Genomic DNA, 15,713 nt, shown 5'->3' with positions numbered 1-15,713 from the left:
TATAGGCTGGTGCTAACCTGCTAACCCAGGAGAAAACTGACATCTCCTTTCCCTGCAGAGGGTGTGGTGGCATTTCCATCTTGGAGCTGGGAGGCAAAAGAAGTCAGAAGAGTTCCCAGCTGCTGGCACCACTTTCCAGGTGTGCTCTCACAGCTGCATGCTGAAACGTAGCCCACAAAGATGCATTCTATCTTTAAAACTATATTTGAAATCCACTACCTGTGTCCTTGCACATGACACAGCCTCAGCTTCATTCTGAGTATTCCTAAAGAGCACAGTCCTTGAACAACGCCTTACAGCAGAAAACCGGAGGTAGAAAAGGAAGCAAAGACAGCCTTGAGACCATTGGCAAAGCTGTGAAACACTTGATCTGAACATCAGGGCTCTTGGGGTGAAAGTCCCTTTTACCCAGGCTAAAAGATCAGGTGTTTACAGCCTGCCATGCTGACATCACAGATCACAGAGATAGGCTCTGTCTGTATTCTCTGGATTCTCCCACAGCTTATGAGAACTTTTTTAAGACTTACATATTTACGTTAAAATATCTTTTTGCAAGATCTATGCAAAACACTTTAGAGTGAGCTACCACATATCAGTAAGTCTTGGACACACTCAAAGGCACAGAATGGCCAACACTGATGCCAAAATTTTCAGTACATCTACAGTGCAGCACTCAGCTACTCAAATCACTTGAATATGGCAAATATAGCATACATTTGCTATGTTCCACATGCACATATATTTCTGTCAGGAGCTAATGATTTACTACTATGAACTTCTGCTTCCTCACACTTTGTGCCCACCTTGCCCACAAAGCTTTTATCACTGCCAAGTCAGATTTGAACTAATTCCTGGACAGACCTGTGGAGCATTAACCAGACTACTTGGTCAATTCTGTGAAGTCCTAAGATATCCAAGTAGTATCGGCAGCTTCATCATTTAGTGGTGACAAAGCTCCTGAACTCTGAAGTTTCAATGACAAAAAGCGTCCCACATCTGTTTCAGTGGGCTGGGTAAAAAGAGGGGCTGCAGCACTGCAGTGTGAGCTTTAGCCACTGGTCTGAACTGGCACAGGGAGCTCTCCTGTGGGTGGAGGGAAGAGGGAAAAAGAGCTGAGATCTTTACTTCGCTGTCTTGGTCTTTCATCTCTGCACACCCACACCTGACCTTAGCTCTCCCTTCCATCCCCATGTATAAGTCAGCAGAAGTTTCCCCCACACATAAGAATTTCCCCAAGAACAACCCCTCAACCTCCATCACTTTAAACATGCACAGCTCTGAGAGGTGTCAAGGCAGAAGACTGGAAACCAAAAAGCCTCCCGTTTTACTGATGTGCATCACAAATGCAGTACACAGATGTGTCAGAAAAATAATGGGTTGGCCCCACTTCTCATTTTCTGGTATTTCATGCATTTTCTTTATCTGCATTATATTTTAGGAGTTGCATACCTTTCTCTGCCCCATCTCCTGCTTCCCTCTATTGTATGTACAGTGGCATAAGAACACATTTTTAGTGTATCAGGATTAAGATTTGAGAAGGGTGACGTGTTTTTATTTTGGAACAAGGCTTTGATTTTTCTAAACTTGAACAATAAGTGAAGTTTACAGAGGTTAAGAACAATGTTATTCTATAGTTCCCAGCTGGCTAAGAATTTACTGAAAAAGTAAGTTATCCTCAGCAAAATTTTGAAAAATCACCCCAACTCAACCACAAGGTACGTTCAGGCTAAAGGACACGCTGACATCTTCCCTGGAAGTGCAATGTAATGTATTAATAACTCTCTGCAATGCAGTAGCTATTTAATCTGTACACAGTGCTGCAGAGACACCTAACAAAAGGAACAAGCCATCACATGCTGCTGATATACTGCAACACAAACAGAGCATATGGATCCAATCCTCCATTTAAAAGCCTTTTAGAAGAATTGTTTTGCATCTCCTTGTCAATTTTGAAGGCTGGCTTCTCTCCTCTTTAAAAAGAATTTTTAAAAGGCACAGTTAAATTATTTTCCATATCAGAGCAAATGAAAATTCAGTGAAGATTTGTAGATGTGAATGCACACAGAGGAATAACACCCTAGATGACAAGGTGGGGTAATACCCTAGATGACAAGCAATCAAAGCTTTTACATACTTTTCTTCGCTCATACTGGCATTTAGTGAAGAAGTGTGAGAAATGTGTTCAACATGATGCTGCTTGAACGTTTTAGTACTTTTACACTCAAACTGTTGTGCCAGAATGAAAATCCACATGTAGCTTTCCTTCCACCCAGCACCACACAGGATCAGGCCTTGCTGCGGGCACCTTACCAGTGACTTTCCATGCCACACTGTGTCACTGTAACAGTGCTTGGACACCACGTCTGGTTTTTACTTCTTCCAGGATTAATCTACTGCTCTGAGCAAATGTCCTGCCAGGCCAACATGTAACAAACTACTGTTTTCAACTTCATCTAATCAACCTAAAGTTGCTACTGAAGTTCACAGCTTTTCAAAGGCCACTGCAGCACAAGCACATAGCGGGACTTGGCTAGCAGCCAATATAGCTCACAACATTTGTTGCTTTACCAAGAACCTTGGGAGGTTTTTAAGGTTGGAACTTGTTAACTGTCACTCACTTTAAAGCAGGTAAAATAAACTTTAAAGAAGGAGACACAGTCTCAGAAGAAGGAAACATAGCATCTATGAATCATTCTTGCTAGCTCCAATGAAAAACTTGTATGACCCTAAAGAAGACATCCTTTTACAACTCACCTCTTTCACTTTCAATATAACTTGTAACTTCAGTATCTAGCACAAATAGATTAGTTCTTTTAAACTTTTAAACTAGTGTTTTGTTTGCTTCTGCCTCCAAATTCTCTGTTGACTTACAAATCTTTCCAGTGAAAATCCTGCATGAAGCAAAACACATTTATAAAAGCCAGTTCTCTGATATAGCAGACAATGTTAGATGCCAAATAAAAGCAAGCTGCAGAAGCTTTAAATAATTGATGTTTTTCTTTAAATACAGCTAAACAATCTCTCCCATTTGGTTTCGAACTAAAGCCACTTACTGGAACCTCTGCACCTCAGGAAGCAACCAGAATTTTGAAACAGAACTGAAATAGTAACAGTAGGCTCCTCCTAACAGATGTTCACATTTGCAATAAAATGAAAACTTTCTTCTTCTCTCTTGAATAAAAATATAAGTTGCAGAAAGCAGTGTTCATGTTTATGTCTTGGGGAGAAGAATCCTTAAATTGTACACAGGTTGGAACTAAGACATATTGGTGGTCTGGCTGCACCACAGACTGGCTCTGGCATTTCAAGTCAGTTGTTTTCTTGTGCTCACCCTCCTGAAAGGGAACATTAGGTCTTATTTTAAAGGTGGCATTACAACAGTAAGCTAACAGCTCTTTCAAAATCCCAGTTCAACAGGAACATAGGCAATGACAGTTAAAGAATTCTGGATTTAATAAATGACTGCAGCTCATTTTTACAAAATCCAATAATCAGTATTTTGATATCTCACAAACCTTTAAATGAAAATAAATAAAAAGAAACCAAGCAGATGTTCAGGTTCAAAGGAGTTTAACATACACAATGCCTTCTCACTGTACTGCTTCTACAGCTAAGTGTGGAATTTTACATAAATAAGGTCAAGAAGACTAAGACTGCCAAATGGCAGCAAAATAACAGGTCACAGCAGAAAAATCAAAGGTGTCTTGTTGCTGCCACAAACATCAGATCCTTAAAAATGCAGCCACTCCAGTTCTTCATTTTTTTATTTTCTGCTGATGACCCCATCACATCAGGACTGCCATTTACCTTGATTTGGTCTTTCCAAATTACCCCTTGGAGCATGGGGAGAACATCTGCATTTTTAAATTATGGGCATCATGCTTTACATCTCTCCTCTCAATGTCCTTGCCTGTTGCAATAAAGAGAAAATACAGTGCTACATGAAAACGAAACTTCCCTTCCTTGTCATTCCCTTCCCTGCCCTTGTCAGCTATTCATGCATGTCTATGAAAACCACTCCAGTAGATCCACGTTTGTGATGAAGAAGTCTTCATAATGCTTTCACAGTTGCTTTAAGGCCCTTCTGCAGCATCTACAATACTTCCTACTACTTCCTTGCTGTTATTTCATGGACACAAACCACTGAGAGCAAAATTCCTATCCCAACAAGCAATACTTTCCTTAGAGTTTTTGTATTCAAGAAGCAAAGCATGAATTGAGATTGATATATCTGCAATGTCAGTGTACAGAGCAGTGCAGCCTCTGCATCCATATGCAGATGGTATTAATGCCTGCAACACTTATTGACATATCAGAATTCAAGATTAACAGTGACAACAATCACACTTCAGAAGCCACAGGGCAAGAAGCAAACAGATTAGAGGCCCAGACTTGGTTACAGAGAACATTTGGTGCATAATTCACAGCAACTGACTTCCTGAGTCATAAACCTTTCTCTGTGCTTTCTTATCAGAGCAATAAAAAGCTTAATTTGAACCAGACAGTCATTTTATTAAAGGTGTATATATTGCAGAATCCCTGTGCCTTCTTTACCGACAGCTACAGAAAAATAATCCTACTGACTTCAAAGTACCAAAATTCTCTAACATTCCTATTCAGGGGTATATTCATTGAATTTTATAGACATAGACATGTAACACCATACAAAGAAAGTTAGTATAAAAAAGGAATCTTCAGATTTCTTTTGACCATTGGATTTATTATTCAATTTTTTGTCAATCTGGAGGAAAAAAAAAACCCTGACAAATGCAAACAAGAGAGGGGCATGAAACCTCTTGAAAATGTACCATGTTGTGGTTCACAGCAAGGTAGCTGAGATTTAAAACATTCATGAAAAGACATCAGATAACAGCTGTCTGCTACCATCCTTCTGCTTTTCTGGCTTTTATAGTCAGTACCATTTTACCTCTCTTTAGCAGCCTTCAAGCACCTCTATATAGGCCAGTTTTCAGAGTTCTTGTTAACTACAATAAACAACATCTAAACCCGCTGGTATTCAGTAAACAACTCAGACTAATCTCAGTGTTTAGATCAGAGACAGGGAAAACAGAAACTTAGATTCCTATTTAAATCCAGTTAGTACAGCTAAAGCAGTTATTTTTCTCAGTTTGTTCCTTCACACTTTATATTTCTCCCAGATAGGGACATTCAGTCCCACCACTTTCCTTGCTTGGGTTTTTCACTTGCTTGTTTTCTGTGACAAAGAAGCAGCAAATCTGTGGTGTTATATTTTAGTTAAATGGTATGCTCTGTCTCACCTTAAAAATGCATGGTTTATTCCAAGCCTGTGATCCTCCCCTGCAGTATCCTGTGTCTGTAATCCCATTGGCCCGATCTGTTCCGTGCCCACTTTGAATCTCCCTGTTCAGTGTGCCGGGGGGACGGTGCTCTCTCTCTTCTCCAGCTCTCCTGGCCGGTGCCCTCTCAGCCCCTCTCTCCCCTTCCCCTTCCCCCCCTCTCCCTCAGAAACCATGCTGCCTCCCGGGGGTAGGGCCCCCAATAAACCCTCCTCTAATGAGCACCCTCAGAAGGCGTGCGGAGTCTCCTTGCCTGCCTGCTGCTACCAGTGAACTCACAGCCTAGGGGGACCCAACACTGGGGACACCCCCGGGGGATCCCCCCAAACGCACCGCTACACAAATCCTTCCTTTTAAAATATTAGAGCTAGAATCCAAACCAAATTCTCAAATCCAAAACATACAGCCTGGACTTGGACAAACTTGGCCACAAAGGCCAATTTTGCAGCCTAAAACAGGTGAGGGCGAGAGCTCAGGAGGGGAACATCTATTAACTCTGTGGTGGAACTGCAGGATTTTCCCAACAAGCCATACTAAAACCCAATTCTTTTTGTTATTCCTGTTTACAGAGAGAACATCAAAGCTTTCTCAACTCCGTGGCCTACACACATGGGAGCTTACAAGGTAATTCACTTAAGAGCCATTCTCATGACTTATCTAGAGTCTTTTTTTATTTAAGAAACGCCCAAACCCCCACACAGTTAAGCATTTCTCTTCTTCCAAAACCTGTGACTAAATTTGGACCATTAAGCTGCAAATCCTCAATGAAATAACTTCTGTTATGTCCACGCTTTTCCTTAATTTCAAATATTGCTTTCCAACTTCCCTCAGGAAAAGCTTTCACTTAACATTCAAACATGAAACCCATCATGAGGGGAAAAAAATCCTTCCCCTCTCTTTCACGGTCTCCCAGGGGCACAGTGCTGAGCGGCAGATCCCTGCAGGGGCCTCGCCACAGACCAGAACGAAGCTGGTAGAGCAGAGGAGCCCTGAGGAATGCCCAACTGCCCCCAGGCTTCTCCCAGCCCTCTGACAAGGAGGCTACAAGCTGAAAATCAGTTTCCCTCGGTCTGCCCTGACATCCCCAGCGCCCCGAGACTTTTCACAGCGGAACAATGCTGCGCATTCACTATTGAGCTCCGAGGCGCAGAGACACACCGAGAGGCCGCTACATTGGTATTGTTCCACCGCCTTCAGCCTGTTACCACAGCTATTAGCTGGCATGCTCACTTTTCAAACCCTCATCTCTTTGGAAACCCTGACTACCATTATTTTATTGCAAAGAGGCACAGGTTAAAAGAAGTTTAGCTGGGCAGTCCCCTACTCTTTCCTCTTTGGCATTACTTATAATGTATGACTCACATAGGCAGAATTTCATTAACTTTTACATTTATATAGAAATTCTGTCACTATTGAAGTGTTCCCTTAACAAAGATCTTGACAAAAGATTTTTGAAGTTTTTGTAATTAAGTCAGTAAAAGAATGCAAACAGGTGACCAGCCGTAACAATTTAGTAAGATGATGAAATTATTTGCAAGCTGGTTCACTTCAAGTAACTTTATTCAGCAAAAGAGACGGATGGTGGGTTTACTCAATTTTTTTCTTCTTTTGGACTAATTTCCAAATACAGCCATGGATGAAATCAGCTATACTTATTTCAGTATCCAAAATCATGTATCTCTTAATACCACAGGCCATAATAATGGCTATATTCCTTGCCAGGCCATAATAATGGCTATATTCCTTGCCAGGCCAAATGGCATGAGAGTAAAAGTCCCTTTTAAAATTGGTCAGTATCACTTAACAGAGTACCAAAAGATACGAAATTTCCTCTTCAATGAGTTTTCAGTTAATACACGTTCTTTATAATGTAAAACTAACAGACTTGAAACACTTCAAACCTTTAAACTATGCACAGACCCTGCCAATTACAAATTCATTGCAAAATATTTTGAAGGTTGGAAAAACAAAGTGGGAGAAACATTCCCCTCCTGATGAAATCACAGCAAAGTTCTTTGAAAATAGTGACAAAGGCATCTTGCACTGAATGCCTGAACACTTCATAGCCAGAACAGCCAAACTGACTGTGGTCATATTGCTGCCTTTTGCATGGCAATTGTTACAGCTAATCTTGACTCAGAAAAATGCAACATCAAAAACTGAAGAGTGACACAGCTAAACTGTGACAAGAACGTGCACATTGATGGAAAGAAGAGAAGCTTCCAGGGCATCACCATGGGTAAGAGACCTTCAATGGCAAAATTACCAGAGAGAGACTGGTAAAAAGCACCTCCCAACAAACACAGCACAGATTCACTGAAACTATCAAGAAGAAGCTTCAATATCCATAATCCCCTTTGCCTTTTAAAGGGTAATAACATGAAGTCATTTTTAGGATTCAAAGAACAGCATTGTCACAAACTGTTTCTAGAAGTATTTGCCAGAGGATTGTACAGAATATTACCCAGTTTGATCACTACATTTAACATATATTGATATATGTTGGATATGTGATTTATTTACAACTCATTCATACCCACGGGGAATAGGACTTTTTCCTGTTAGAAGAATATTTAAGAAAAAATCCTGATACAGCTGATAATTTATTGATAATACTTTTGCACCTGCCAATAACTCTACAATGGAAGAATACTGCACAGGGACAAATGTGAGAGGATGAAAGCCCAGGAAAGCAAGAACAGAATGCCTAGCTACTCAATAGTGTTAGACAGCCACCACTGCCAATTTGTAAGATTTTGAGTTGTGGTCTTATATTTTATGGATTTTCTTAGCAGTCACAATAACATTGACATACAGGGATGGGAGCAAATTAGTATCATAGGGATTTGCCAGACTTGTAAGTGGAGGGATCATGAAGTATTTTCATTATCAAGTTCTATTTATTATGAAAAGGATAGCTCAAACTCCAAGCCTCACTATGTCAGCACTATCTCTCACATCCAAAGGTGTCAAGAAGCATATTTAAGATAAAATACCTGATAATCAACATTAGCAAACAGGAAAACAATTATGCAGTATGCACTACGTGTGTTATACTGGAGCCCACCATTCCCCCCCCACCCCTGTATTGACACTCTTATGTTTGCTTTTCTCTTTTCAGAGTAACACAGTTGGTTTAGGAACATATTGCTGATACCAGTGGCTCTGCTTTGAGCCTGTAATATTACCCTGCACATTGTGATGTAGCTAGGAATCCCTCCTTAGCACTCCCACTTGCCCCTTTCATTTATCCCCCTTGTTACAGAGATGAATAGGTGTGGGCAGTGACAGCTTATACTTTGCACAAATAAAGGTAATTCACTATGCAACTCCACATTCTCATCTGAAAAAGATTCATTTTAAGGAGAGGGAAAAAAAAAAAAAGAAAGAAAAGAAAAAAACTTCGGACTTGCCAAATCAGTACAGAGGGGATGAACATGCAGCATGTCGGGGTTTTCAAATTTTCAAAGTGCTTAGATATGGACTTTTTTCATGTGAGTTTTAAGGAAATATTTACTGTATTTAGATCAGAAGCTAAAATAGCCACCCTACTAAAATGGGGGGAAAAATAATACTTTTCATTAGTAATTAGTTATCAGTAGCCCAAGAGAATAATGTTAAATGCACTTAGAAGACAAGCCCTTTTTGTCTGCATAACCCAGAGGTGATGCTGCAGTGTCTGCCATCAGCCCTGTGCTAGGGCATAGCTGGCTCTCTACCACAGATTCCCAGTCCCACTGGCAACAGAAGCCTCAGGTAGTGCATCTGTAGGGTCCAGAACAAGACTGCGCCCATTCTGATACTTTTGCTGCTGTAGGCAGACCCTTAACTGTTCCTCAGTTTCGTGCAGAAGCCATCTCTCGTGTGCTTATATCACATGTAATCACTGTGGTGTCCTTTGGCACTGCAACACATTCAGATATGGTTTTTATGACATAAGGAGAGGAAAACACCTTTCAACTTTATATTTTATTTATATATAAGGCATAAATATGTGCACAATAATCATCTGTTGCAAGATGATACACCTTATTTTGAGAAAGAAGGACAAAGCTGGATCTGTTGTCACAATTACAACTTGCCACTCTTACTGGAAAAACACAGGCAAGTTTAAAAAGTTTCAACATAATGGTTATGCTTTCCAAGTGTGATAAAAGTAGGACTGGCACTGAGTTGCTGAACCTGAAGGTTTGATAGATATAACACTCTGAGTCAGAAGACAGACAGAACTTCTTTCTTCAGCACCTACATGCACCATCGACTTGGGACACTCATGAGGCTGGGGTCAGCCATGAGAAAACACTGAGTGTGCAGACCCTGTCAACTGATTTCTTTCCAAACGCTATAAAATCCTGCATTTCCCTGCTTGTTACAACAGCAAGGGCATTTTAGCAACTTCACACAGGGCTCTGTGGTATTGACTTTTCAGACTTGTCTCACTTGACACATGAACAGAAGGAAAATACAGTTGTGACTTTGCTGAGCCTCCTTTTACAGTAGAGAATTAGTGGTCTAAACTATTTGCAAGTCAATTTTACAGTCATATGTCCAAGAGATATGAATAAAACTTTTAAAAATTCACCTTTTATTGCACCACATGAAAATTCAACACACAATTGTGTGAAGGTAGAAGAGGGTCTCTTCTTTTTATTACCAGTGTGCAAAACATCTTGTGTAAACCTACTCCCCCCTCACTGCATTGGGCTCATTTTACACTCTGATCATAACAAGAGATGTTTCCTTCTGTAGTTGTTACTCTATACTTCAGTTCCCCATCACAAACAGCCAGGCTTGTAAAAACAGACATGTCAAAAGGTTAAGAAATGAACAAACAGATTTCCTCCAGCTGTAGGAAAGTAGCTGACAAACCCAACCTTTTGGATCACAACAGAAAAATATTACTTTATACGAAATGTCTGGTATTGATTTAAAAAGGAAATAAAGGAGCAGATTAAATTAATCTAGCAAAAAAGTAAGTAATTGCATGAAGAAATATTTTCAGTTTGAGAAAACTAGATAATCTTTAAGTAGAAAGAAAAACATCTTAAGAGATTAATGATCTGTTGTGTGCATTATTAATCCAAAGCAAAATCCATTTAAAAATTACCCTGTTTAAGTGAGCATTATTGAAATATTGACTAGAGCATATTAGTAATAATAATGTATCAGCATAAAGGTTGTTCAGCAGGGACTACAAACATTTTACTCATCTATTCCAGAGGTTGAATCAAATTTGTAATGCTCCTGAATATTTGATAATTTGCTTTCAACATTTGGCTTTCATGAAGGATGCAAAATTATCTGTATTTTTTCCTCTGCTTACAGCCTTTAAACCCAAAGAAGACTTAAACAGAAAGTTACCTTCTTCTACAGGGTGGGGAAAGGGATTTCCTAAAGCCTTTCTTTTCTCCTCTTTCCTCTCCACCCTCCAGTAAATGAAATTAAAGGTCAGTAAGTATTCAGTGCAGTGGAAAGCCCCAGGTTACAAAAATAAATTAATTACAAAAAGCCATCCAAGATTACAGTAACTGGACATGTAGTCTATAGACTATTCCCAAAACCCAGACATGGTTGTGGAAATGCATAAAGTATCCTGACATTGCTAGCAAACATGATTAAAACATATTTATATGCATTGCAAAAAAATCCACACCATACACAGGAAAAACATACCTCCCCAAATTTTTGCTCTTGTCATTTAAGACATTCATCCCTGAAGGAAACAATGTAATGCATTTTCCATCTGCTGTCTTTCTGTCTGTACTCTAAAGGCACCGAAAAAAATGCATCTTTAAAAAATATTTTCTTAATAGTTTAAAAATATTTTCTTACTCCTTTTGACAGATTGTAATGAAACAGTTATCTGGTTTATATGCTAATTTAAATCCTTGCAGGAGGATTAAATGCTAAAATAAGGATAGAATTGACAGAAAAATGTATTTATAATCTTAATTTTCAGACAAGTCCAGTCCCAGAGCACTCCAAGGGAGTCACTTTAAATCCCTGTTAAGCCCACTGGTGGGCTTGCCTCTCTCCTCTCACTCTGGATCACACACCTTCAAGCCCACTAAGAGCTCACTCCAGCAGTAATAGTCCGGTGGACACCCAGCTCCCTTTCCACCTGCACCAGGCTTCTGCTCAAGCTGGGCAGCTGCAGGACTGCTCCTGCCATAGGAGGGAGTGACCCTCCTATGCATAGGAGTGCATGGCCCAAGGGCTACTGGGGGAGAAGGAATTATCCCCTCTGTCACTGCACACTGCACCAGAGTTTCCTCTGTGTTTGGAAACCTCAGAGAGAACAAAGGTACCTGCACTCTGGAGCTGCACAAAACCCAGGCTGAGCCGTCCCAAAGACTGGACAGATGGTTTTTGCAGGTTCAGCTAGAAAACATGCCCATGCCCTTACCTATCAAAGGACCTCGGGGGAGGTGTTGTGGGTTATTAAAAAGCATAAGAACCTGATGACAGACAGGCAGACTGACAGACCATATCCTCCTTATATCCTCATTTAAATACAGCCTTCAGCTCCCGGCATGCAGTGTTATTGATTAAACTGGAATTAAGAAATCTAACAACATGTGTGTGTGTGTGTGTGTCTGTGTGTGCCTGTGTACATGTGTGTGTGTGAAGAAATGCACACATGGCACATTAGTTTCTGAACAGACATCGCTTCATGTCAGCTGATTCAAACAAAACCGAGTTGCAGTAAGCCTCAATGATTTCAGATGTACATTTTGGGACTTTCTATCTCTTTAACATATAGTTCCTTTGGGCAGTGTTAAATGTATCCTTTTCCTTTCTTCCCACATTTTCCCACAAGTATGCTTGCACAGAACAGCTTCACTTATAGCTATATATAAGTGTAGCTTATATATAGCTGCAAGTATAGCTTCACAAGTATAGCTTCTCTTCAATCCACCCTTTGTAGATCACTTACATGGAGGCCAAGACATAGAAGTGACTTATTTTGAAGCATAGAATGGTAAATTGTTGAACTTAGAAAGTCAGCAAGCTAAAGAAAAATGCTTCCGGAAAGCATTTTTTTTCCTATAGCTATCAACTTTTAGAGAGAGCAAATCTTTCAATCACAAAAGGAAACTAGAATGATATGTGAGGCCACGATCTCCCTAACCTTTAACTAAAGACAACAACTACTTGTGCTTTCACATGTGTCTGCACATCACACTTCCACAAATCAATCTCTAGAGATAAAACAACATTCGCAGTGACAGGAATCGGATATTATGCTGACACCCAAAATAAAAAAGACTTTGCACTTCTATGGTTTATGTATAAGCACATCATGAAGCATCTCTAAAACACTCAAAGTCTGCAGTTTCTCTCTATATCTTCTACTTCTTTCCCCCCATCTCAAAGAGAAATGGCAAATGAAACATCCAGAAATAACATATTTCGGGTTGTAACACAGCTTTTCATTCTTATATAGCTATGTCAACCCATACAAAATGCAATTACCATGATGATCAAATCAGCCCCACAGCATTTAACATTTGTCACTCAGGTAGTGAATTAAAGACACTCAGGTGCTTGACTGAGATGACAGAACACATGCACACAGAGATGGACAAGCTTCAATGGCCAAAGAGACTGGTTATCCCCATGGCCAATTCAGGAAAGACCCTCCTCTCAAAATTTTGTCATGAAAATACAAGGTGTCACTATTTGTCATTTTTCTCACTATTTCATTATTAGAAATTAGCTTACCTTAGAAATTAATTAAAATAGCACAATAAATCTTCTATTTTAAAAGACTCAACACCCAATGTTTATTACACTATATAGCTGGTACATGAAAAGAAAAGATTAACAAAAAAAAGCCATACATAGTTTTACAGAACAGCATTATCAGAAATTTAGAAAATATTCTGGTTTTAAGATCTTATAAGAACTACAAATATTGGTGAAAACTCTTAGAGAAAGCAGGCAAAAGAGAGAAATATGGAAAAGGTGAAAAAATAGGAAAAGCTTACCCCAAAAAACTCTTCCTACAGCAAATGCAGATTCATTTTCTCTGGAAGCATAATTATATACACCATACAGCTCAGTTTAGCCAAGAAAGAGAAGATAATTAGGTACTGTGCTTCTCAAATATCCTAGAAATGTTATTGTCCAGAAACACACTTGCAGAGAGAGCCCTCTGCCCCACCCTGCCGTGATTACTCATGCACTAGTGAAGCTGCGTAACTGGTCACTCTCCTGGAGACCTTCAGCACAGGATAAACGAGCAGCTAAGAGCCATCCTTTCATTCCAATTTTAAAACCCCAGTTTGGATACTGAACTGAACATCTGCCATCACTGCAGGCCTCAAAGAGGAATAAGGTTAAAAAAAAAAAGCAAAGCGTATTTTGTTCTTTCAGGAAAGTTCTTTTTCCCTGTCTGCTGCTCTGCAGCATCTTCAGCCTCCTTGGGGAGTGCGTTTATTCCACTGCCAGTTTTACATTCCAATTCCAGAGAGCTGCAGGCACAGCAAGCAGTATCTTTCAGTAATTTAAGTTTGGGAGTCCTCCAGGATTGTTTTCCATAAGCTGTCTGGGAAATGCTGCTTGATAAATTTGCACTATGTTTAGGACTCAAGCTCCTTGTACAGACTACAGAAAAGACTGACAGAAAAGACTTTTTAAAACAGTAACTTCCCCACCACACGCACATACCCCATCACCAACCTAGACTCATATATTGTGTCAAGAGAAATAGGAAGAAAAATTCTATTTTCTGCCAAAAGACAATACATTTGTTGTATATTGAATTAACTATAATAACTTAAAGACAAAAGCATAATCTTCTCAAACTTCTGAAGTGCACATCTTTACATATACAACATCTCTTTCTTTATTCTCCCTTCTAGACACATGGTTAGATTACTGAAGTTACCAAGCAGCAGCAAAGCCACAGTGGCTATCTCTTTACTGAAAACAGACTAAAATGTACCAGCTTAACTTCTTTTCCATGGTATGCATGAATACTAAATTTTCTTCTCTTCAAACACAGTTATGGAGAGACAGAGAGCTGTTTTCCATTTTGTTTGTTTTGAGGGTTTTAATTTTGTAAGTACTATATTTTCCTAATCCTAAACTGAAAGCTTGCAAATCTTTAGAAAGAGCGGAAACAACTGGAAAAGAGAGAAAACACTACTGCCATGCAGCTATGTAAGCAAGAGTCTTCCCTGTTTCTAAGATCATTTTGAACAAAAACCCTTATGGTATATGGTACCACTTGCTAGCAAAGCCGCACGCACGCTAATTGCATGAGGTGAGTTTCAGACATAAATAATGTTAGTAGATAAGCAAAGGGTAGAGCACTGTGCCTAATAAGGAACCCGCAATGACGTTTAAACAGTCAGTTCTAGCCCTTAAAGAGTACAAGAGTTTAGGTCCCAGAAGTATCAATTAGCTGTTTGAAGTGCAGGGCATGCCAGATGTGCAATTACCACATGTTCTAAAACACCTGTTATTGCTCACTATCTACTGGCTGTGTTCACTACGGCTTGTAGTATCATTAGTACAATGCATGCCTTAGTAAAGTTGTTCATAAAGAGTCAAAATATTACTTGAAGTCATCCCAGCATTAAAAGATAAGTTCTAGCTATACTGGGGGGCAATAGATACACTGAATAAGTGCTAAGCTGAATAACAACTACAACTGAATGCTCCATCAGTGTTTGTCAAACAGCTATGCGCATGCCAAGCAATACATTTAAAAGAAAGCTCGCTGTATTTTCCAGAACCTAACTTCAGCAGTTATCACATCAGCAACTACATGGCTCCCACAAACCTAAGTAATATACTTCATGGGTGGGGGCCAACAGCCTGCTCATTTAAGCTTCAGGGAAACTATCTGCCCCTTCTTTCATGTGTTCTGACCAAATTTTGCAACAAGGAAGCTGCAAATGGAAAGAAACTAAGTAATGAAGGTTTTTCATTAATTCTTTTTAACAGCTGTGTGAATTAAAGATAAAGTATGTTTACTCCCTAGAAATCATATTAAAGTATGAAGTGAGTCAGGGCCCCTAGAGATAAGAAAATCATGTCTTCAGATAGGCTTTACATAGCTTAATTTTAAATTGAAAAGACTGACAAGTCCTGAGATTTAATTACTACTGGCAGGTCTGGACCACTGGGAACATTTCCATAATTTCAATCATCAAAGTAATTACGGAAGGTTTTAGGGCTGGATGGGGGAAAAAGGAGCTGGGATGGCAAAGAGGAAAGGAGCAAAGGAGACAGCTTGTTTCTCACCATCAGCATAGCAATTTTAAACTTTGCAGTTCTGCACCTAACTTTGATCAAAAAAGAAAAATAAACTCAACCCAATGATAACACTTGAAGCCTCTGAACAAACAAACAGAAAACTAACTTAATCATCTTCCAGCTCCC

The 15,713-nt window shown here is 39.6% G+C and overlaps 1 protein-coding gene across 3 annotated transcripts in view; it reads right to left on the bottom strand.

Annotated features, from left to right (window-relative positions):
- PLEKHG1 (pleckstrin homology and RhoGEF domain containing G1) overlaps positions 1-15,713 on the bottom strand; it is a 126,415-nt gene that overhangs the window by 54,143 nt on the left and 56,559 nt on the right. Inside the window, exon 1 of one of the 3 annotated variants that reach the window (XM_068184592.1) lies at positions 13,310-13,332. The exons of the other annotated variants lie outside the window; for them this stretch is intronic. The gene's annotated coding sequence lies outside the window, so the exon portion shown is untranslated. Of the gene's footprint in view, positions 1-13,309; positions 13,333-15,713 lie in introns of those variants that run through there. 3 annotated transcript variants of the gene reach the window in all.

The sequence above is a fragment of the Anomalospiza imberbis genome, chromosome 3 (genome assembly GCF_031753505.1).
Source record: "Anomalospiza imberbis isolate Cuckoo-Finch-1a 21T00152 chromosome 3, ASM3175350v1, whole genome shotgun sequence".
Classification (NCBI taxonomy): Eukaryota; Metazoa; Chordata; class Aves; order Passeriformes; family Viduidae; genus Anomalospiza; species Anomalospiza imberbis.
Note: the sequence above shows the minus strand (reverse complement) of the source record. Positions and strands in the feature narration are given on the sequence as shown.